The sequence below is a fragment of the Nicotiana tabacum genome, chromosome 23, assembly GCF_000715075.1.
Source record: "Nicotiana tabacum cultivar K326 chromosome 23, ASM71507v2, whole genome shotgun sequence".
In the NCBI taxonomy this organism is placed as follows: domain Eukaryota; kingdom Viridiplantae; phylum Streptophyta; class Magnoliopsida; order Solanales; family Solanaceae; genus Nicotiana; species Nicotiana tabacum.
The window spans coordinates 109,550,920-109,572,701 of record NC_134102.1 but is presented as its reverse complement, the minus strand read 5'-3'; the positions used below and the strand labels follow the sequence as shown (position 1 = coordinate 109,572,701).

Below are 21,782 nucleotides of genomic sequence, written 5' to 3'. Positions count from 1 at the left end.
GGGAGAGAAAGAGTGACTTGCATATGGTGTTCATCGATTTAGAAAAAGCTTACGCTAAAGTCCCGAGGGAGGTTCTGTGGAGATGTTTGGAGGCTAGAGGGGTACATGTGGCCTACATTAGGGTGATTAAAGACATGTATGAGAGAGCGTAGATCTGTGTGAGGACAGTGGGAGGGGTCTCGGACCATTTTCTGATCATGATGGGGTTGCATTAGGGGTCGGTACTCAGCCCTTTTTTGTTTGCCCTGGCAATGGATGTACTGACTCGCTATATCCAAGGGGAGGTGTCGTGGTGCATGTTATTTGCAAACGACATTGTTTTGATTGGCGAGACGTGAGACGGTGTTAATGTGAGGTTAGAGGTGTGGAGACAGACCCTGGAGTCTAAAGATTTCATGTTGAGCAAAACCAAGATAGAATACTTGGAGTGTAAGTTTAGCGGTGCTACTCAGGGAGTGGAAGGGGAGATGAGGCTGGATTCAGAAGTCATCCCTAGGAGGGGGAGTTTTAAGTACCTTGGGTCTATTTTATAGGGGATTGGGAGATTGATGAAGATGTCACACATCGTATTGGGGCGGGATGGATGAAATGAAGACTTACTTTCGGTGTTTTGTGTGACAAAAAGGTACTACCAAAACTTAAAGGCATGTTTTATAGAGCGGTGGTCAGACCGCCTATGTTGTATGGAGTTGAGTGTTGGCCAGTCAATAGCTCTCACGTCCAAAAGATGAAGGTAGCAGAGATGAGGATGTTGAGATGGACGTGCGGGCACACCAGATTAGATAAGATTCAGAATGAAGTTATTCAGGACAAGGTGGGTGTCGCCCCTATTGAGGAAAAGATGCAAGAAGCACGACTTAGATAGTTTGGACATGTGAGGAGGAGAAGCACAGATGCTCCGGTAAAGAGGTCTGAGAGGTTCACATTGGAGGGCCTTAGGAGAGGTAGAGGTAGGCCGAAGAAGAGTTGGGGGTGAGATGATTAGGCATGACATGGCGCAGCTACAACTGTCAAGGACATGACCTATGATAGGAAGGTGTGGAGGTCGAAGATTAGGATAGTAGGTTAGGTAGTCTAGATTATTCAGACCGGTAGTGTTAGTACGTACTCTCACATTTGGTTGGTAGTAGTCTTATTTGAATACATGTGGGTTTTTTTTTACATTTCGATCATCTTACTATCTTGTTGTGTATGCTGCTTTTACATGGTTTTTCAGTGTTGTCCCGTCTTGTTTCTTGTTATTATTGTGGTACCTATGCTTGCCTAAGCCGAGGGTCTATTGGAAACACCTTCTCTACCTCCACAAAGGCAGGGGTAAAGTCTACGTACACACTATCCTCCCCAGACCCCATTATATGGGATTATAATTGGTATGTTGTTGTTTAGATGCTGGAAGCTGGCATATGTAATGTCGCATGCAGAGGGAGATTCAGGTTTTGAATTTTATGAGTTCCTATGATAACTTTAAGTAAATTTATAATAATAACTCGGTTCACAATTAAATATCTATAGATATTTAGTGAAATTTTTAACACATACACACTATCTAGGCAAAAGTTACTGGGTTCATGTGTACCCATATGTCGTATGGCAAATGCGCCCCTGGTCACATGGAATGTTGTCACGACCCAAACTGATGGACATTGACGAGTACCCGAGTTCTACCTACCGAACACCCTTAAGCACATGTTTAAGATATAAACATGAAATAAGTGTAGGTCATGCATAACATCTACCCCTAAACTGCTGAATCACGTGAATAACATACGTGAGGAGACATACTTGAAAGATATATATACATATACATGTGGAATATAGTAGGGTGAGCCGACAAGGCCACATACTATCCAATTATAGATGATTGTCTACAGGCCTCTAATAGAGTGTAAAACTACCCTTATATATATACAAACGTATCGTATCAAAATCCAATAGCAGCTCCGGATCAAATAGAGCACATCAACTCTCACTGAGCTAGGATCCTAAGGAGGGGGACCGTCAGCCTGTCTACCTACACCTGCAGGCATGAAATGCAGGCCCCCAGGCAATAGGGAAGTCAGTACGAATAATGTACCGAGTATGTAAGGCATAAAAATCAATATATAAAAGGCATGAAAGAAACATTGAGTAAAGAACTCAACTTGTAAGTCTGAATAGCTCTGTGAATTATGAAGATATTTATAATGTCATGCGTATGCGTATAAATGTCATATCATGCATAGGTATATGCGTACATAACATCATTAAGCTCCTGAGGGCATCCCATCATATCATCTCAGCCTCTGTGGGCGAAATCATAAACGAATACCAGCTGATCAGGTGGTGGTGTGTATATAACGCCATCTGGTCATGGGTCGATATACATTTATAAATGAAAGCGGTGCATAATGTAATAAGTCAATAAGATCTCTCGGAATGTCATGAGACCCATGAACAGATGATATGATAGTAGGACATATGGGGAATCAAGAACATAGGTAACCCTAGTACTTCTATGAATAGAATCATTCGTGAAAGTGGCGTGCTTGCTCGTTTCGTTGTATCATATGGATTATATCAAAAGGAAAGAAGGGATAGCCTTAACATACCTGTATGATCTCTTACTTATTACTCAACCAAGATCAACACAACTTCTTGCATGTACAACAAGTGAAATGATATTTCCGTTAACATATAATGTCGTACCATCGTATTTGGCTTGTCGTATGGCTTAAGGAAAATCGGGCAGCAACTCTCCTATTTTTAATACATCCCAAAGACTACTAAGGGTCATCAATAACCTAACAACAACAACTATAACCAACAATAGCAACAACAACAATATTATCCAATATGAGTTTCTCCGATTATCATAACAATCATATTGAGTGGCAATCTCGTTTTTATTCATAACAAGATATAAATTGAATCCAACTCTTATTCCATAAATTAGTTTACAACCTTCAAAACATCATACTTATATGTACTATATTATTTCTAGTTCAAAACATCCACAAAATGCCTTCCAAAACAGCCCCATATATCTAGCACCTTATTTTTTATCGTCAATCACTTGTTTTTCATCTTTTCTTCTTCAATCAACTTAATTAACACCTAGAAAAAACTTAACAACAGCAGCCACAACATTATCCCATGTTCTTTCAAGTGCTATCTTATGGTTTTTCACTCAAACAACACAGCCAACACAAGATTAACCTTAGGTAAAATCAAGAAGATATTATACATACCTTGGACAACAGCTATAACTCGAAACCCCATCTCAACTTAGCTCACAATAGCCCTTAATTACACCACAACATCATAGAAGCATTCTCTTGTAGTCTTTAACATCTTTGATGATGATTTGAGTTGATTTCCCTTGAGTTTGGTTCTTGGGATCTTGGAATATGTTAGGTAGGGTTTTGGAGAGATTTTGGACGAAATTTGGGTGAGAAATGGCCTGAAATGAGGTTGAAACATCTTTTAAAAGACGTAGGGTCGGTGGCCATCTTAAGTGGGTCCCAACCGAGTTGCTTGCGCAGTCTCGCGATAATGCGGATATCTCTCTACTTCGATGTCGTATCAATTAACGATTTAATCCGATTTTTCCCAAACTTTATATTTTCTATCCAAACATCATATATAGACATATTATGACTTTAAACTCATTTAAATTAAGATTAACAAGTCTCATATTCATTATATCGCCTTGGGATGCACAGGGCGTAACATATCTTCCCCCCTAGAAACATTCATCCTCGAATGTTAAACTCCCAGAAATCTATAGAAATTTTGGCAAAGTCTCCTCTGTAACGGTACTACTACCTACCTTTCACACAGCAAACCCAACAATACAAAGCTATACAGGGCCACAATCATCAATAACACCAATAGCCTCACACGACCAATAATAATAACTAACATAAGAGTCAAGTATCATATACGTACCTAAAGGCTGTGATGTCTCAGTCCGATCCTCCTCTGGAAGAGGAAACAAGTGAGGATACCTAGTCTTTATTTCTTCTCCAGCTTCCCAAATCATCTCCTCTACATTATTATTTCTCCAAAGTACTTTAACCGAAGCTACATCCTTAGTTCTCAATCTCCGAACTTCTCTATCTAGTATAGCAATGGGAGCTTCCTCATATGATAGCTGATCTGTAACCTGAACATCATCAACTGGAATGACTTTAGATTGATCTCCAATACACTTACGGAGCATAGACACATGAAAGACTGGATGTACAAACTCCAAGTTGGAAGGCAAGTCTAACTCGTATGATACTTGGCCTACTCTGCGTCTAATCTTATAATGTCCAATGTACCGAGGGCTAAGCTTTCCTTTCTTACCAAATCTCATAACGCCTTTCATCGGTGATACCGTTAGGAATACCCAGTCGTCTACCTGAAACTCCAAGTCTCGTCGTCAAATATCTGCATAGGACTCCTGACGACTCTGAGCTGCTAATAGCCTTTCACTTATAAGCTTAATCTTCTTAACTGCCTGTTGTACCAACTCTGGTCCTACTAATTTAGTTTCCCCAATATGTAACCATCTGATAGGAGACCTACACTTTTGTCCGTAAAGAGCTTCGTATGGAGCCATCTGAATGCTGAAATGATAACTATTATTATATGCGAACTCAATAAGTGGAAGATGATCATCCCAGCTACCCCTGAAGTCCATCACACAAGCCCGTAGCATATCCTCAAGTGTCTAAATAGTACGCTCAGCCTGTCTGTCTGTCTGGGGATGAAATGTTGTACTAAGACTTACCTGAGTCCCCAATCCTTTTTGGAAGAACCTCCAGAAGTTAGCTATAAATTGAGATCCTCTATCTAAGATAATAGATATAGTGACACCATGAAGTCGTACTATCTCCTTAATGTAAAGCCTTGCATATTCTTCTGCTAAATACCTAGTCCTGACATACAGAAAATGAGCTAATTTTGTAAGTCTATCAATAATAACCCATATAGAATCGAACTTATACTGGGTACGAGGTAAGACTATGATGAAATCTATATTAATCACTTCCCATTTCCAAGTCAGAATGTCTATAGCCTGTAATAATCCACCGGATTTCTGATGGTCAATCTTAACCTACTGACAATTAGGGCATTAAGCAACAAGCTCTGCTATATCCTTCTTCATTCCGTCCCACCAGTATATTCCCCGGATATCATGATACATCTTCGTCGCTCCTGAATGAATAGAATAACGAGAATAGTGAGCTTCTCCCATAACTTGCTGGCGCAACCCTGCCATATTAGGAACACATAGTCGACCTCGATATCTGAGGACTCCATCTCCTGTAATCTCAAATGGTGTCTTCTCCTTTTGAGGGGTTGTATCTCTGTAGTGAGCTAGCACAGGATCTTCATACTGGCATTCCTTCACTTTAGTTACTAGAGAGGATGTTGTCGTGTCCTGAATAGTAACTCTGGTACCACATGAATCTAGTAATCGAACTCCAAGATTAGCTAGCTGATGAATCTCACGAGTTATCTCACTCTTCTCTGGCTGTAAATATGATAGGCTACCCATAGATATATGGCTGAGGGCGTCGGCTACTACATTCGCCTTCCCTGGATGGTATAAAATATCAACATCATAGTCTTTCAGTAGCTCCAACCATCACCTCTGACGTAAATTCAATTCCTTTTGCTTGAATATATACTGAAGGCTCTCATGGTCTGTATAAATATCAACATGAATGCCATACAAATAGTGCCTCCACATCTTTAGTGCATGAATCACCGCGGCTAACTCTAAATCTTGGGTCGGGTAATTATTCTCATGGTTTCTTAGTTATATAGAAGCATAAGCGGCAACCTTACCATGTTGCATCAATACACAACCCAATCCAACGCCCGAAGCATCACAATAGATAGCATAACCATCGATTTCCTTATGGAAGTGTTAGAACCGGTGCTGAAGTCAATCTGTCCTTCAATGCCTGGAAACTCCACTCACAAGTATCAGTCCACTGAAACTTAGTTTCCTTCTAAGTCAACTTTGTCAATGGTGCTGAAAGAGAAGAAAAACCCTCTACAAATCTCTTGTAATAATCTGCCAAACTCAGGAAGCTACGAACCTCCGTCGGTGTCATGGGTATAGGCCAAGTCTTCACTGCCTCAATCTTCTGTGTATCAACCCGATTACCCTCACCTGAAATAATATGACAAAGGAAGGCTACATAATTCAACCAGAATTCACATTTAGAGAATTTTGCATACAACTTCCTTTCTTGTAGAACTCTGAGTACAATAAAATAATCTGCATGCTTAGCCTCTGAACCGAGTAAACCAAAATATCATCTATAAATACAATCATGAACTAATCTAGAAAGGGTCTGAACACACGGTTCATCAAGTCCATGAATATTGCTGGGGCATTGGTCAACCCGAATGACATAACTCAAAACTCAAAGTGCCCGTATCTGCTCCTGAATGCTATCTTCGGAATATCTTTCTCTTTAACCCTTAGCTGATGGTACCCAGACCTCAAGTCTATCTTCGAGAAACATCTGGCACCCTGTAACAGATCAAATAAATCATCAATTCTCGGGAGCGAGTACTTATTCTTGATCGTGGCCTTATTCAACTGCATGTAATCAATACACATCCGCAAGAAACCATCTTTCTTTCTTACAAATAACACAGGTGCTCTCCACGGTGATGTACTAGTTCTGATAAAGCCTTTTTCAAGCAAATACCTCAGTTGTTCTTTCAACTCTCTCAGCTCTGCAGGTGCCATTCTATATGGAGGAATAGATATCGGCTGGGTATCTGGTAATGTGTCAATAAAAAACTCAATCTCCCACTCTGGCGGAAGGCCTGGAAGCTCATCGGGAAACTCATTAACCACCGGGATAGACTGAAGGGTCGGTGACTCTGCTTTCACATCCTGTACCCGAACTAAGTGATAAATATAGCCCTTTCTGATCATCTTTCTTGCCTTGATATAGGAAATAAACCTACCTCTTGACGATGCAATATTACCTTTCCACTTCAGAATTGGCTCCCTGGAAACTGGAACCGAACCGTCTTTGATCTACAATCAACATTAGCATAACAAGAAGCCAACCAATCCATACCCATTATAACATCAAATTCCACCATATCTAACTCAATCAGGTCTGCTACTGTAGAATGACTATGAACTACTACTATACAGTCTATATATACCCATCTAGCTATCACTAGATCCCCAATAGGTGTAGATACCTCAAAAGGTTCAATCAACTCAGGTTCTATCCCAAACTTACTACCAACCAACAGAGTGATGTACGATAAGGTGGAACCTGGATCAATCAATGCATATACATCATATGAGGAGACTGATAATATACATGTAATAACATTAGGTTATGACTCTTGATCCTGTCGACCCGTTAATGCATAAATACAGTTCTGAGGACCATTCGAGCTAGATGCTCCACTTCTGCCTCTACCACGACCAGCTGGTGCCTGTGAACCTTGCCCAGGGGGCCGTACTGATGATGACGAACTGGCTACATATCTCACTGTCTGAGCTATACTTACACCACCTCTCGTCAGACAATCTCTCATAACGTGGCCTGGATAACCACAAGTATAACAAATACCCAACCCTACAAGGCACTACCCGGCATGCTGCTTACCACACTGAGCACATCGTAGCAAGGGTGGCCTCATCTGACTTAACCCACCCCTATACTGAGAACTAGAGGCCCGGAAACTCTGACTAGGCCCTGAATATGTGGAACTATCCAATCTCCTACCGGTAAATTGAGGGGGTGCACTAGCCAATGGTTAGGCTGGATACCTCGGGTACTGCTATCGCTGACCACCTCAAAACTCACTAGAAGGACCTGAAGATCTCGCTCTCCTACTTTGGCCGCTATCATGCTCACAATCGGCCCTCTGCTTCTAATTACGCTCCTCTACACCCTGAGCGTATGCCTGAATACGAGAAATATCTATGCCTGGCTGAAGTGAGACTGACATACAGTCATTAAGCAGGTGCGGCTCCAACCCCATCACGAACCGGTGAACCCGATCCTCCATCTTAGCTACAATAGTGGGAGTATACCTAGCAAAAGAATCTAACTGAAGGTTGTACTCCCGAACACTCATATTACCCTGCCGAAGGGTCAAGAACCTATCAACTCTGGCATGTCTAAGCTCTGGTGGCAAATAATGATGAATAAAAGCCTCTGTAAGCTCTTGTCATACTACTGGAGGGGCATCCTCACCTCTGAATAACTCCCAAGACTCGTACCAATTAACTGCAACATCCCGAAGACTATAGGAAGCTAGCTCAACTGACTCAGTTGTAGTGGCCTTCATTACCCTCAAAGTTCTCTGCAACCTATCAATAAATACCTGAAGGTCCTCATTTGGATCTGCTCCAGTGAATATGGGAGGGTCCAAATTAATGATATCGTGAACCCTCGCATTGATGGCCCTATCTGCATGACCGATACCTACCTCCTGGCGTCGAGCATGTGCGGCCACTAGTCGAGTTAATAGCTGAATAACATCTCTCATCTCTGGACCCTGTGCCTCTGGCTGAGGAACTGGGGGTACTGGGGTTGGCACTGGAGCTGGTGCCCCTCGGATCTCTTCCGGAGAAGGTAGGGTATGTGAAGTCTGAGATGGATTCTCACTATGTGACTCTTCCCGAGCCCTGGTAACTAGTGGCGCTCGACTTGTAGTCTCATCATCCACGGACTTGCCCTTCTGGGCAGCTGTAGCCTTCTTGGGCATCGCTGAAAACATAACATAACGTTAGGAAAATGAATTCTTATATCGCACGATCTAAGATAAGAAGAGAGGGTAACATCCTATATGTCCTGCAGCCTCCTATTTATAAGTGTGGTGCACAACACACTCATAAACAAGACTCTACTAGACACGGTCTGCAGACAACCCTAGGATGGAACTGCTCTGATACCACTATTGTCACGACCCAAACTAATGGACTTTGACGAGTGCCCGAGTTCTACCTACCGAACACCCTTAAGCATACGTCTAAGATATAAACATGAAATAAGTGTAGGTCATGCATAACATCTGCCCCTAAACTGCTGAATCATGTGAATAACTTACGTGAGGAGACATACTCGAAAGACATATATACATATACATGCGAAATACAGTAGGGCGAGCCGACAAGGCCACATACTATCCAACTATAGATGACTGTCTACAGACCTCTAATAGAGTGTAAAACTATATAAAGGATGGGATTGGACCCCGTCATACCCTTATATGTATACAAAAGTATCGTACGAAAACATAATAGCAGCTCTGGATTGAATGGAGCACACCAACTCTCGCTGAGCTAGGATCCTAAGGAGGGGGAACGTCAGCCTGTCTACCGGCACCTGCGTGCATAAAACACAGGCCCCCAGGCAATAGGGGCGTTAGTACGAATAATGTACCGAGTATATAAGGCATAAAAAACAATATATAAAAGGCTTGAAAGAAACATGGAGTAAAGAACTCAACCTCTAAGTCTGAATACCTCTGTGAATCATGAAAATATTTATAATGTCATGTGTATGTGTATAAATGTCATATCATGCATAGGTATATGCGTACATAACATCATCAAACCCCTGAGGGCATCCTATCATATCATCTCAGCCTCTGTGGGCGAAATCATAAACGTATACTAGCTGATCAGGTGGTGGTGCGTATATAACGCCATAACCTTTCCCCCATACCCCATATACATATACTATACGCGTATATAACGCCATCTGGTCATGGGTCAATATACATGTATAAATGAATGCAGTGCATAATGAAATAAGTCAATAAGATCTCTCGGAATGTCATGAGACCCATGAACAGACGATATGATAGTAGGACATATGGGGAATCAAGAACATAGGCAACCCTAGTACTTCTAGGAATAGAATCATTCGTGAAAGTGGCGTGCTTGCTCTTTTCATTGTATCATATGGATCATGCCAAAAGGAATGAAAGGATAGCCTTAACATACATGTATGATCTCTTCCTTATTACTCAACCAAGCTTAACACAACTTCTTACATCTACAACAAGTGAAATGATATTGCCGTTAACATATAATGTCGTACCATCGTATTTGGCTAGTCGTATGGCTTAAGGAAAATCGGGCAGAAACTCCCCTATTTTTAATACATCGCAAAGATCACTAAGGGTCATCAACAACCCAACAACAACTATAACCAACAATAACAAGAACAACAATATAATCCAATATGAGTTTCTCCGATTATCTTAATAATCATATTGAGCGGCAAGCTCGTTTTTACTCATAACAAGATATAAATTGAATCCAACTCTTATTCCTTAAATTAATTTACAACCTTCATAACATCATACTTATATGTACTATATTATTTCTAGTTCAAAACATCCATAAAATGTCTTCCAAAACAGCCCCATACGTCTAACACCTTAATGTTTATCACCAATTACTTGTTTTTCATATTTTCTTCTTCAATCAACTTAATTAACTCCTAGAAAAATTTAACAACAGCAGCCACAATATTATCAAATTATTTCTCACAATTTCCAGCCACCACAAATCATATATTTAGCCAGAAAATAGTCCAACTAAAAAGACAACCATATTCCATGTTCTTTCAAGTGCTATCTTATAGTTTTTCACTCAAACAACATAACCAACACAAGATTAACCTTAGACAGCAGCTACAACTCGAAACCGTATCTCAACATAGCTCACAATAGCCCTCAATCACACCACAATATCATAGAAGCATTCTCTTGTAGTCTTTAAGACCTTTGATGATGATTTGAGTAGATTTCCCTTGAGTTTGGTTCTTGGTATCTTGGTATATGTTAGGGAGGGTTTTGGAGAGCTTTTGGAAGAAATTTGGGTGAGAAATGGCCCGAAATGAGGCTGAAACATCTTTTAAAAGACGTAGGGTCGGTGGCCATCTCAAGTCGGTCCCAATCGAGCTGCTTGCACAGTCTCGCAAAAACGCAAATATCTCTCTACTCTTATGTCGTATCGATGAACGGTTTAATGAGTTTTAAAATAGACTCGTAGATCTTCAATTTGGTATATAATATATCCCAAAAAGACCTAATATATCACACGAAAGTTATTGCTCAAAAAACTCAATTACAAGGCAAATCCTTAGTTGATTTTTCTGCAACTTTAATCCGATTTTTTCGAAACTTTATATTTTCTATCCAAACATCATATATAGATATATTATGACTTTAAATTCATTTAAATCATGATTAACAAGTCTCATATTAATTCGTAACCTTGGGACACACAGGGTGTAACAAATGTATGCTAATATCTTGAGTTTCTAATGCAGGTTTGTTTTTAAGTGTATAATGGAGGACCCAATTGAGACAATTCGAAAAAAAATCAGCTAGCAATTATTTAGTCAAGATGCTCAAACTGATTTGGATACCATGGTTATAGAAAAAAATACATTGTATCCCTTTTACCATCTTTAGGTTGGCTCAACAATGAAATTGAGTAGTGTTAAGGGAACTTGTTTAACTGGAGCTATGACCTTAAAATCCAAGTAAAATGAATGATGCCCCAGCCCAGAAGAAGAATATTCTGTCTCATATTCATTTCGTCACTTTGAGACGCATAGGGTATAACAAATGTATGCTAATATCTTGAGTTTCCAATGCAGGTTTGTTTTAAGTGTATAATGGAGGACCCAATTGAGACAATCCGAAAACAAAGCAGCTGGAAATTATTTAGTCAAGATGCTCAAACTGGTTTGGACACCGTGGTTATAGAAAAAAATACATTGCATCCCTTTTACCATCTTTAGGTTGGCTCAACAATGGAATTGAGTAGTGTTAAGGGAACTTGTATAACTGGAGCTATGACCTTGAAATCCAAGTAAAATGAATGATGCCCCAGCCCAGAAGAAGAATATTCTACTATTAGTAAAATGGCTCAATAGATTAATCGATAATGTGAATTCAACTGTTGATTTCAATATGGCAATTGACGAAATTTTCATAGCTAATGGTTTCCTTCGAAAGTATTTTCAAATTTTTCTAAAGATATTGTTCTCAGAAGAAAAACACAAAGGAAAGATGATTCCTACATCCACACAATTTTCGTTGTTTTGTTATGAAAATATTATTGTGGATATCCATTGATTAATCAGCTGTAGATAATCTTTCTTAGTGCTCCATTGAAGTTTATCTCTAAGCAGCTAATGCAGGCAGGTTGCAAGCAACTCAATGAAATGATTTGCAGCAACTTCTTATTAAACATGCAGGTTGCGAGCAACTCATGCAGACAACTTATAAGCAGCACAAGAAAAGCCCCGCAGATACTTCCTGAAAAGCCTCGCAGCTGTTTATTTTATTCTAAAAATAGAGGAGATTTCAGTTCACTATTAGATCAGTTTGAAGTCGAATAATATATCAATCTCTTTCTATACTTGCCTTCGGTTTATTTACTTTACAGTTTTTATTTTATAACACGTTATCAGCATGAGACTCTGCCTTTTGAGCACTTACTTCGAATTTAATTTCTATTTCAGTGTCCACCTCCGATGTAAGGAAACACTCTTATGTTCGTGGTTAGATCTTGTTCATTCCAAGTATCATAAGTCATATTATATCCTTGAAGTGGTGAGCTTTTCTTCTTGACAGTAGTAATGTAGATATCACTTACGTTTGGAGTGGCTAAACTTGTGTAAATTAATTTGAGCTTTTTGCTTATATTTGATTTAATATCTTTATCATCACTTGCTTGGTTATGCGCTACGTATATATTTGTTTTCGTCCTAATTATCTTTAAAAAGGAATACAATGTGGATAACATTGTTAGATCCACTTAAACTCCAGCAGAGGTTGCAAGAAATATACAACCACCAGAAATGACTATGTTTCGTATATCTCATTGTAACTAAATTTTGTTAACCACTAGAAGTGGTATATGCCTATGACCACCAGAAGTGATAATTTAGACTTGCTATGGTTACAATAAAGATAACTAAGAGATAAATTTTTTTTTGCATATTACAAGCATACCTCGATTTGCTCCTGAAGTAGTAAATATATTTAAAAAAATTCGAAGCCATCACAATTTGATATGATTAATGCACGTTCAAATAATTATGTTCCATTTCTTGAAGGATGGGAATTTTTGATAATATTAATTCAATCACTGAAGTGAATGAGACAATATTAATAAAGTTTGTAAATATGAACGCGCTCTTTATATAAATGTATTACAACTCAACTCTAGAAGAGGTAATATGATTGTGAGAATATATATTTAATATTTTGTATTTTAAATTTTCTCCTGAAGTAAAACAATTGAAATTTCTTCTTGAAGCAGGAAAATATTAAGAGCAATGGTTTCTTGTGTTTACACAAAATAATGAGCTATTCAAAGTTATTTTTGAAGCACATTTTTATTCCCTGGAGTGAATGAAGAAATACCACAACTCACCTACTGAAGAGGTAGAATAACAGATGATATAAATCTTATTTTTGTGGCATAATGATCATTGCCGCACGTACCTATTGTACGTAAAACATCTTGGATAATTTTATTAAGTATCATCTAAGGCAAAAGGATTCTTATAGAATGCTTTCTACTATAATCATATTAGTATATTATGGTTAGTTGCTATTGATTTCCCCGTTCAGATGATAATAGCATTTCTCCATGAAGGAGACATCTGCCACAAAGTTGGCGGTAAAAATGCTGAAATTCTTAATTTTTGTCATTTATATATTTAGAATTATCTTTATATTGTTCATTTGATTATGATTTTCCCTCATGATACCAGAAGTGTTTGAACAATATTGGATAGTACAAAATATATCAAAAAGTCCTGAAGAGCTAACTATTTGTTTAGAAGACACATGACACCAGTAGTGTCCGAATAATATTAAATTGTGGATAATAAACAAAGGCTCTCGAAGAGTTTATATACAAATATGTCATTCATATTATATGATTGTGGTCAAAACATATGGTGTAGTAAACCCGAAGTTTACTAATACAAATGACTATCATACTGAGACTACAAATGATTGGAAGATTGAACATCTTCATATTTCCACAATCATAGGAGGTAAAATAATATGTATGTGAGAAGTTACCCACCTTATTCTTCAATTTGTACTACATTACGTGTCACAGTAAATCAGAAGTTTACTAATGCAAAAGCAGTCATAGTAAATTAGAAGTTTTACTGAGGCAAAAGTAGCTACAGTAAACTAGAAATTTACTAATACAAAAGTAGCCACAGTAAATCAGAAGTTTACTGATGCAAAAGTTTATGCCATACTAAACCAGAAGTTTACTGAAAGATAGCATATGTGCAAATAAGTTATTAGCCAGTATAACCGATATTGCTATCCGATATAAGTATGATGAGCTAATTGAGAATTATGATAAGCATATATTGAAGAACTAGAAGATTCTTTAAAAATTCTCTTGTGTTGCTTGTTCTCATAATAAATTGATTATACCAGCTAAAGTTAGGACAGTCCCTTGAATTCTGGAAGATATAAAAGGTGAATGTGGGCACATTCACCTATCATGTGAACCACTTATAGATGCATATATAAGATGATTACATGTATGTTTATAGTCAATCTACAATTTGGCATTTGAAATTGCTTTTCTCAATTAAGAGCATAATATTTTGATTATGTAATCAAGACAGTTCATCTTGATAATGCTGGTTTATATCCAAGAATACGTATCATGTTAAAAATAACTTATCTCTGATTGAATCCTTAAATTATTCGTCACTTTTTAATTCTATTATCATCAAGATATCTTGGTAAATAATAACTTTCTTAAAGAGTAATTTGATTGGTAGTATTACGCTAAAATATAATCGGTGAAATGTATTTGAATTGGTTTGATTTTTTAAAGGGAAAAAATCTATCTAAACCGAACCATAAACACATAAACACACTTACAGACGGATTAGGGGAAGATGATGTACATCTTAGCTAGGTAATCACTACTTAGGAGGGCTTTATCTCTGTTCACAATTATTAGAACATAACGATCAAGCTTAACCATCAGATTGGTCACGGAAAGAACTCCCTACACAACCTTTCTATTTCAAATTGTTGCATATCTCTTTTCCGGAAAATAAAATTCAATTTGATAAATGAGTTACTTCCAACTGCAGTAACAAATCTTCATTTTCATTCACAAAATTACCATTCAGCTGCCAGACTTAGAGAATTGAATTTCTATCCTCAAAAGATTTATTGCTAGTCTAGATGATGAGGATGCTCTGTTTTGGTTTTCGACTGTGCTTGTGCTCTATGTCCAAGTTTCTTTTATCTTTTTTTCCTTTAAGAGTTTTACTTGGTAATAACAGTTGTTTAATTAACACAAAATAAATACCATGAAAAACCTAAATTAACTTTTCATGTCACTTTTGAATATAACCCTGAAAGATTGAAACTAAATTTGTAGGGGAAACTCAGTAAAGAGAACCCCTCCAAAAATAGGCGTATGCCACTAAATGCAGCGCACACACGGTATTCTTTAGTAAAAGGCGAAAGAATAGTTCGCTTTGTGCTCACTGCGTGGCTGCGTGAGTTTTTGGCACCACTTGTGCTAACATTTTATATGTGACAAGAAGTTTGTGTTTACTCTTTTTGTTTCGATGTGGGAGTCTGCACGCTTCTTGTTTTCTGCCTTACTGAACTTTGCTATGTTTGAAATTCTACATCTCAAATAGAAGCGGCTTTGCTATTCTGTCTACTTCGTTACTTGAGCTTTCCCCTAATATTTTCTCTGAAATAACTATTGCTACTGAATGTTGTTTATTTCAAGTATAATTAAGATGCCCTATCCATATACTAATAATTTTATGTACAATATATAAACTCCTTGCTTTCCTTTCTCCCCTTCAATTTAATGTCACACCATGATTTGAAAAAGGGCAGAATGAAATTTGTAACGACCCGACTTGTCGTTTTAAGAATTTATGTTCCATTCGGTGGCTTAAGGTCTCGAGCAGCTTTGAAATTTGTATTATGACTTGCGAGGGTGGTCAAGTGTGATTTTTCGATGATTCAGGATTTAATTGAAAGAACAATTCTTGTTTTGGAAGCTTAAGTTGAAATAATTGACCGGATGGTGAATTATGTGTGAACGACTCCAAAATAGAGTTTTGATGATTCCAATAGCTCCGTATGGTAATTTTGGACTTGCGTGTCCGAAAATTATTTTGGAAGTCCGTAGTGAAATTTTGCTTGAAATGGCGAAAGTTGAATTTTTGGGAAGTTTGACCAGGGAGTTGACTTTTTGATATCAGTTCTGAAAATTTTCATAGTTCTATTATGTCATTTATGACTTGTGTGCAAAATTTAAGGTCAATCGAAATTGAATTGATAGGTTTCGGCATCGAATGTAGAAGTTGGAAATTCTTAAGTTCCTTAAGCTTGAATTGGGGTATGATTCATGGTTTTAGCATTGTTTTATATGATTTGAGGTGTCAACTAAGTTCGTATGATGTTTTAGGACTCATGTGAGTTTCGGAGTGGTTTCGAATAAATTTTAACTTCTGATTTTTTTTTACAGCAATGTGCGAAATTTCTGATGCGCAGAGCTGACTTTGGAAGCTTATAGCTCGAAATCTATAAGGAATCTGGATATTATCAAAACATGAAAGTTGTAGCTCTTTGATTTTAGTTTCCAGAATAATAAACCATTTATCATTCGGACATTTGTACAAAATATTATGATCAATTGACTGAAGCTGGTACTGCAGATTTTGGCTACAGCAGTGTGCATCGCCAGAAATTTCTATTGCACAGGGCTGACTTTGGGAGATTATATCTCGCAATCTATAAGGAGTTGGGTGATGAACAAAACATGAAAGTTGTAGCCCTTTGTATCTAATTTTAAGAAATCTAAACCATTTGGCAGTTGGAGTTGAGTACAAGAAGTTATGGTTGATATATTACAGACTGCCGGGGAAGAGTTTTGGAAGAGTTTGATGTTTTCAGCATAAGCATGTAATGATTCAAAGATTCATTTTTAGTTCTAGAGATCGAAATGTGATTTCAAGACTTTCGGGATTTTGATAATGAATTGTAGGAGTGATTTAGGAAGTTTGGTCTAATTCCATCAAGTCGTGATTGGGTTTTTAGCGCGAAACATGAGTTAATTGTTTAACGAGCAAAATTGGTATCACATTGAGCAAATGAGCTTCGAATTGAGTTTTGATTGAATGAATAGGTACGTATTATTATTTGTGACTCATAGGAACAAGAATCGTCGAATTCTGAGTTCGTATGATGGAGTTAGAGCCTTTTTTAGTGAAAACAAAACTCCTGGTGTAAACAGTTCTGGTGCGCACCTTTAGCGACCAGATTTGACACTTTAAGCGACGGAATTGGACTTTTAGCGACCAGAATAGTATTTTTTTGGGCAGAAGCTTAAGGACCAAAAATGGTAATTTCCTTCATTTCGTTTTGGATTTTTGGAGCACGGTTCTTGGGCGATTTTGTGGATTTCTTCAAGACTTCAACTTGGGTAAGTGTCCTATATCCAAAAGTGATTATATTTCATAAATCCAAGGTTATATCCCTCATTTAATTCGGATTTAAATGGGAGAAATTGGGATTTTTGCAAAATCTTTCAAAAACAGAAATATTTGGAGGCCGAGTTGTTATCGGAATTTGGTAAAATTGGTATGGGTGGACTCGTAATTGAATGGGTTGTCGGATTTTGTGAGTTTTGTCGGATTCCGAGACGTGGTCCCCACAGGCGATTTTTGAGTTAAATTTCGGATTTTGTTGGAAAATTAGTATTTTCATATGGAATTAATTCCTATAATTAGTATTAACTAAATTAAATTAAATTGGATAGATTTAAGCTGTCTGGAGGTCAATTCAAGCAAGAAGGCAATTTTGGAATATCGACCTAACTTCAAAAAAAAAAAAGTAAGTATCTTGCCTAACCTTGAGTGAGGGAATTACCTCTTAGGTATCGAGTCTTATGTGCCATTTGTGACATGTCAAAAGCCGTGTACGCGAGGTGACGAATACGTACTCGGGCTTATGTATGCAAATTTTATTGAGTTAAAGCCTTAGGCATTATTGAGTAGTAAATTAGATAATTATTGGCATTTATTAAATCATCTATTTGCCATGCCTCAATCCTTGTTTGTTGAATTTATTTTTATATGACAATTTGATGTGATTGTTACTTGAAAATTTATGTAAATTCCGTGAGTTTGGTGATTTGATATTTCCTGAAAATAATTATATTATGGATTTTTCATCTGCAAATAATTAATGAAATAAGTTTAAACCGAGGCGTTATATAATTATCAAGAATTTGGATTAATGAAGGTGTTGCCCTATACTGAGTATTTTTCATCTCTGTTGTTATTTTGAGATGTTATACACATTGGGTGGAGCATTGGGCTATTTGTTGTGAAATTAATTGATTTTGTTATATCTTTGGAATTGGTTGTGGCCATTGGGCAAATTGTGATATGAATTGATTTTGTTATGTTGTCGTGATAATATTTCGTGTAAATTGTTATGTTATTTAAGTTATTATTTTGAGGATATAAGGGTGATATTTCACTGTTGATATTATGTGGGTATAAGGGTGGCATTTCACTATTGTTATGTGTGTTGGGATATTGTCTGGGCGGAGCGATAAAGGTGGCTATAGGAGAGATAAGGGTGGCTATAGGAGCGATAATAGTGGCTATTGATATTGTCAGGGCGGAGGGATAAGGGAGGCTATTTTAGGAGTGATAAGGGTGGCTATAGGAGAGATAAGGGTGGCTATTGTCAGGGATGATATGTGATGATGTGGAGTTATTGTGTTGGTAATTTTTATGTGATGATGTGGGGTTATTGCGTTGGTAATTTTCATGTGATGTTCTGATTTTCCTTGTGTTTATTTTTATATCTTGTGCAACTTGTCTTGTTGTTTCGGTAAACTTGATAATAGTCTAATATATGTTGAAATTGGGATCGGGTTGTACGCCGCAACAGGTATGATTAATGTTATATGAAATTGGGTTACACGCCGCAATAAATATGAAATGTGGGCACGAGGTGTCGGAGAAAATAATGATGATATTGGCACGTGAATTGTCCGTGCAGTTGTGATATGAAATGTGGGCACGAGGTGCCGTGATTAAATGATGATGATATTTGGCACGTGAGTTGTCCGTGCGGTTTTGATAGAGAAATTGGCATGAAGTGCCGTGGAAATATGAAAGTGGGCTGAGACCCGTATTTTATGATTTTGAAATGTTGTGTCAGAGGGTGAATTTTTTTCGAAAGAGATTTATTTGAAAGAATTTTATTTGAAAGATATTTATTTGAAGGAATTATATTTGAAAGAGATTTATTTAAAAGTATTATATCCTGAAGATTTCTATTTGAAAAATATATAGGCGAAAGATTTATATTGGAAGGATTTGATTAATTGGTTGTACTTGTATTCATTATTTATTGCACAATATTTATGGTGTTCTTGTCACTCTGTTGTGTATATCACTGGTTGATTATTGTTGCCATCATTGTTATTTGTGTCTTATTATTTTTGTATACTATATTGCACAGGTTATTAGACTAGTGAGTGTCTCGACTGTACCTCGTCACTACTCCACTGAGGTTAGTCTTGATATTTACTGGGTACCGACCGTGGTGTACTCATACTACACTTCTGTACATTTTTGTGCAGAGCCAGGTATTGGAGCTATCGGACTCGGACAGAGTTAAAGTGTGATCGCAAGGATTCAAGGTAGAGCTGCTTGGTCATCGCAGTCCCATGAAGTCTTTTTATTTTATTGTACTGTTAATTATTAATCAAACAATATTGAGTATTCGATCATTGAGATCATTTCATGTATTCAGTTAGAGTTCGTGACTCAGTATTACCAGTCTTGGGAGGTTGTTATATTTGTAGTTATTTTCGCTGTTGGTTTATATATATAAAAATGGCTTGAATTGTTATAAAATCAGCTTACCTAGTCTTAGAGACTAAGTGTCATCACGACGCCTGTGGCGGGATTTTGGGTCGTGACAAAATTAGTTGGAGATTAATCTAGTTTTGTTTTGGGTAGAGACTCTTATTGCTTCTCTATACTTTCCTCCTGTTAAACAAATACAAGAAAAGTATTAAAATTTTAGTCATCTTAAAAATAACCATCTTTTCTCTTCTCCGCTCCCCTTATAGGTAGCATTTTTTGTAAAATGTTGAAATTTTCTCCCCAATTATAATGTGAACAAATCATTTGATCCATCTTCCATGACAAAGTCAAATGACCGGTACTGTGCTGGATAGTGGTGGCAGAATGGATTAAAAAAATAATTACCCATCTATATTATTCACTAAAAAATAAATTGGATAATAAATTTTTTTTTTTTAAAAGAGAGGATAAAATCCATATTATCCGATTAAAAATAGATACACTAATGAGTTTAACTTTTACATTTGTAAAGACTCAAATTGGGGTTCCTCAAAATTGGAGGACAAATTCTCCCAAAAGTTACCATATTCAAGAAGCCATAAATAAATACCCATAATTATCTACCGATTAACACATTTTCTATCCGTATTGAATATGGGCAGGTCCGATATTTTATTTATTTTTACATTAATCGTTTTCAATCCGCTCGTATCTGATCCGATCTGCCCGTTTGTCACCCCTAGTGCTGGATTAAGGGTGTTTTACACATACAACCTAATATTAGAAAAAAACATATGATTACGGCAAAAAGTCACTAAACTTCAAAATCTCAAAACCTCCTAACGAACAACGAAGTGTGATATAATCAACTATAGGAATACAATGTGCATTCCGCTGGATAATCTTACTCGGTTTTTATTGTTCTGTTCAAACTTATCAATATCAGTAGGCTCGTATTATTATCAAATGGGAAGAATTTCCTATATAGCTTCAGATGTTGAGTATCTGTTTCCAAAAGTTAATAAGGGAAAGTTAGTCCCAACTGCAGTAATAAATTATCATTTTCATTCACAAAGATTAACATAAAAAAACCCACAAAGTCTACTAGTTAATTCCACTTATATCCCTATTAAACATCAAAGATTAGAACTGGAATTGTAGGGGGAACTCAACTTGAGAAACCCTCCAAAAATTGGCGTATGCCACTAAATATAGTGCGCACACGGTATTCTTTAGTAAAAGGCGAAAGAATAGTTCGCTTTGTGCTCACTGCGTGGCTGCATGAGTTTTGCATTGTGCTTAAGTAACTTTTTTGTAATGACCCAACCGGTCATTTTAACTTTTAGAACCCCGTTCCCTAAAATAAAACTTCCTATAGGTGCTTGTAATGATTTATGACTTGCGGGGATGGTTGGTTCGGGATTTGGAAGTGTTTGGGGTGAAACCAGAACATTGGGTTCCTTAAGTTGGCCTTAAAGTGCTAAGTTTGACTTCGGTCAAAATTTTATGAAAACGACCCCGGAATAGAATTTTGATGATTCCAACAGCTCCGTATGGTGATTTTGGACTTAGAAGCGTGTTCGAAATTTTATTTGGAAGTCTGTAGTTAAATTAGGCTTGAAATGGCTAAAAACAAGAATTTAAGTTTGGAAGTTTGACCGATGAGTTGACTTTTTGATACCGGAGTCGGAATCCAGTTCCGAAAATTTTTATAGCTCCGTTATGTAATTTATGACTTGTGTGTAAAATTTGAGGTCAATCGGAGTTGATTTGATAGGTTCCGACATTGAATGTAGAAATTGAAAACTCTTAGTTTCATTAAGCTTGAATTGGGGTATGATTCATGGTTTTAGCATTGTTTGATGTGATTTA

The 21,782-nt window shown here is 37.2% G+C and overlaps 2 non-coding genes across 2 annotated transcripts; both read right to left on the bottom strand.

Moving 5' to 3' along the window:
* Positions 1-15,436: 15,436 nt before the first annotated feature.
* LOC142177685 (U5 spliceosomal RNA) lies at positions 15,437-15,552 on the bottom strand. The gene has a single exon (XR_012706253.1). It is a non-coding gene; the product is annotated as a U5 spliceosomal RNA (small nuclear RNA).
* A 5,521-nt stretch (positions 15,553-21,073) lies between these two features.
* LOC142177683 (U5 spliceosomal RNA) lies at positions 21,074-21,189 on the bottom strand. The gene has a single exon (XR_012706251.1). It is a non-coding gene; the product is annotated as a U5 spliceosomal RNA (small nuclear RNA).
* Positions 21,190-21,782: the final 593 nt, after the last annotated feature.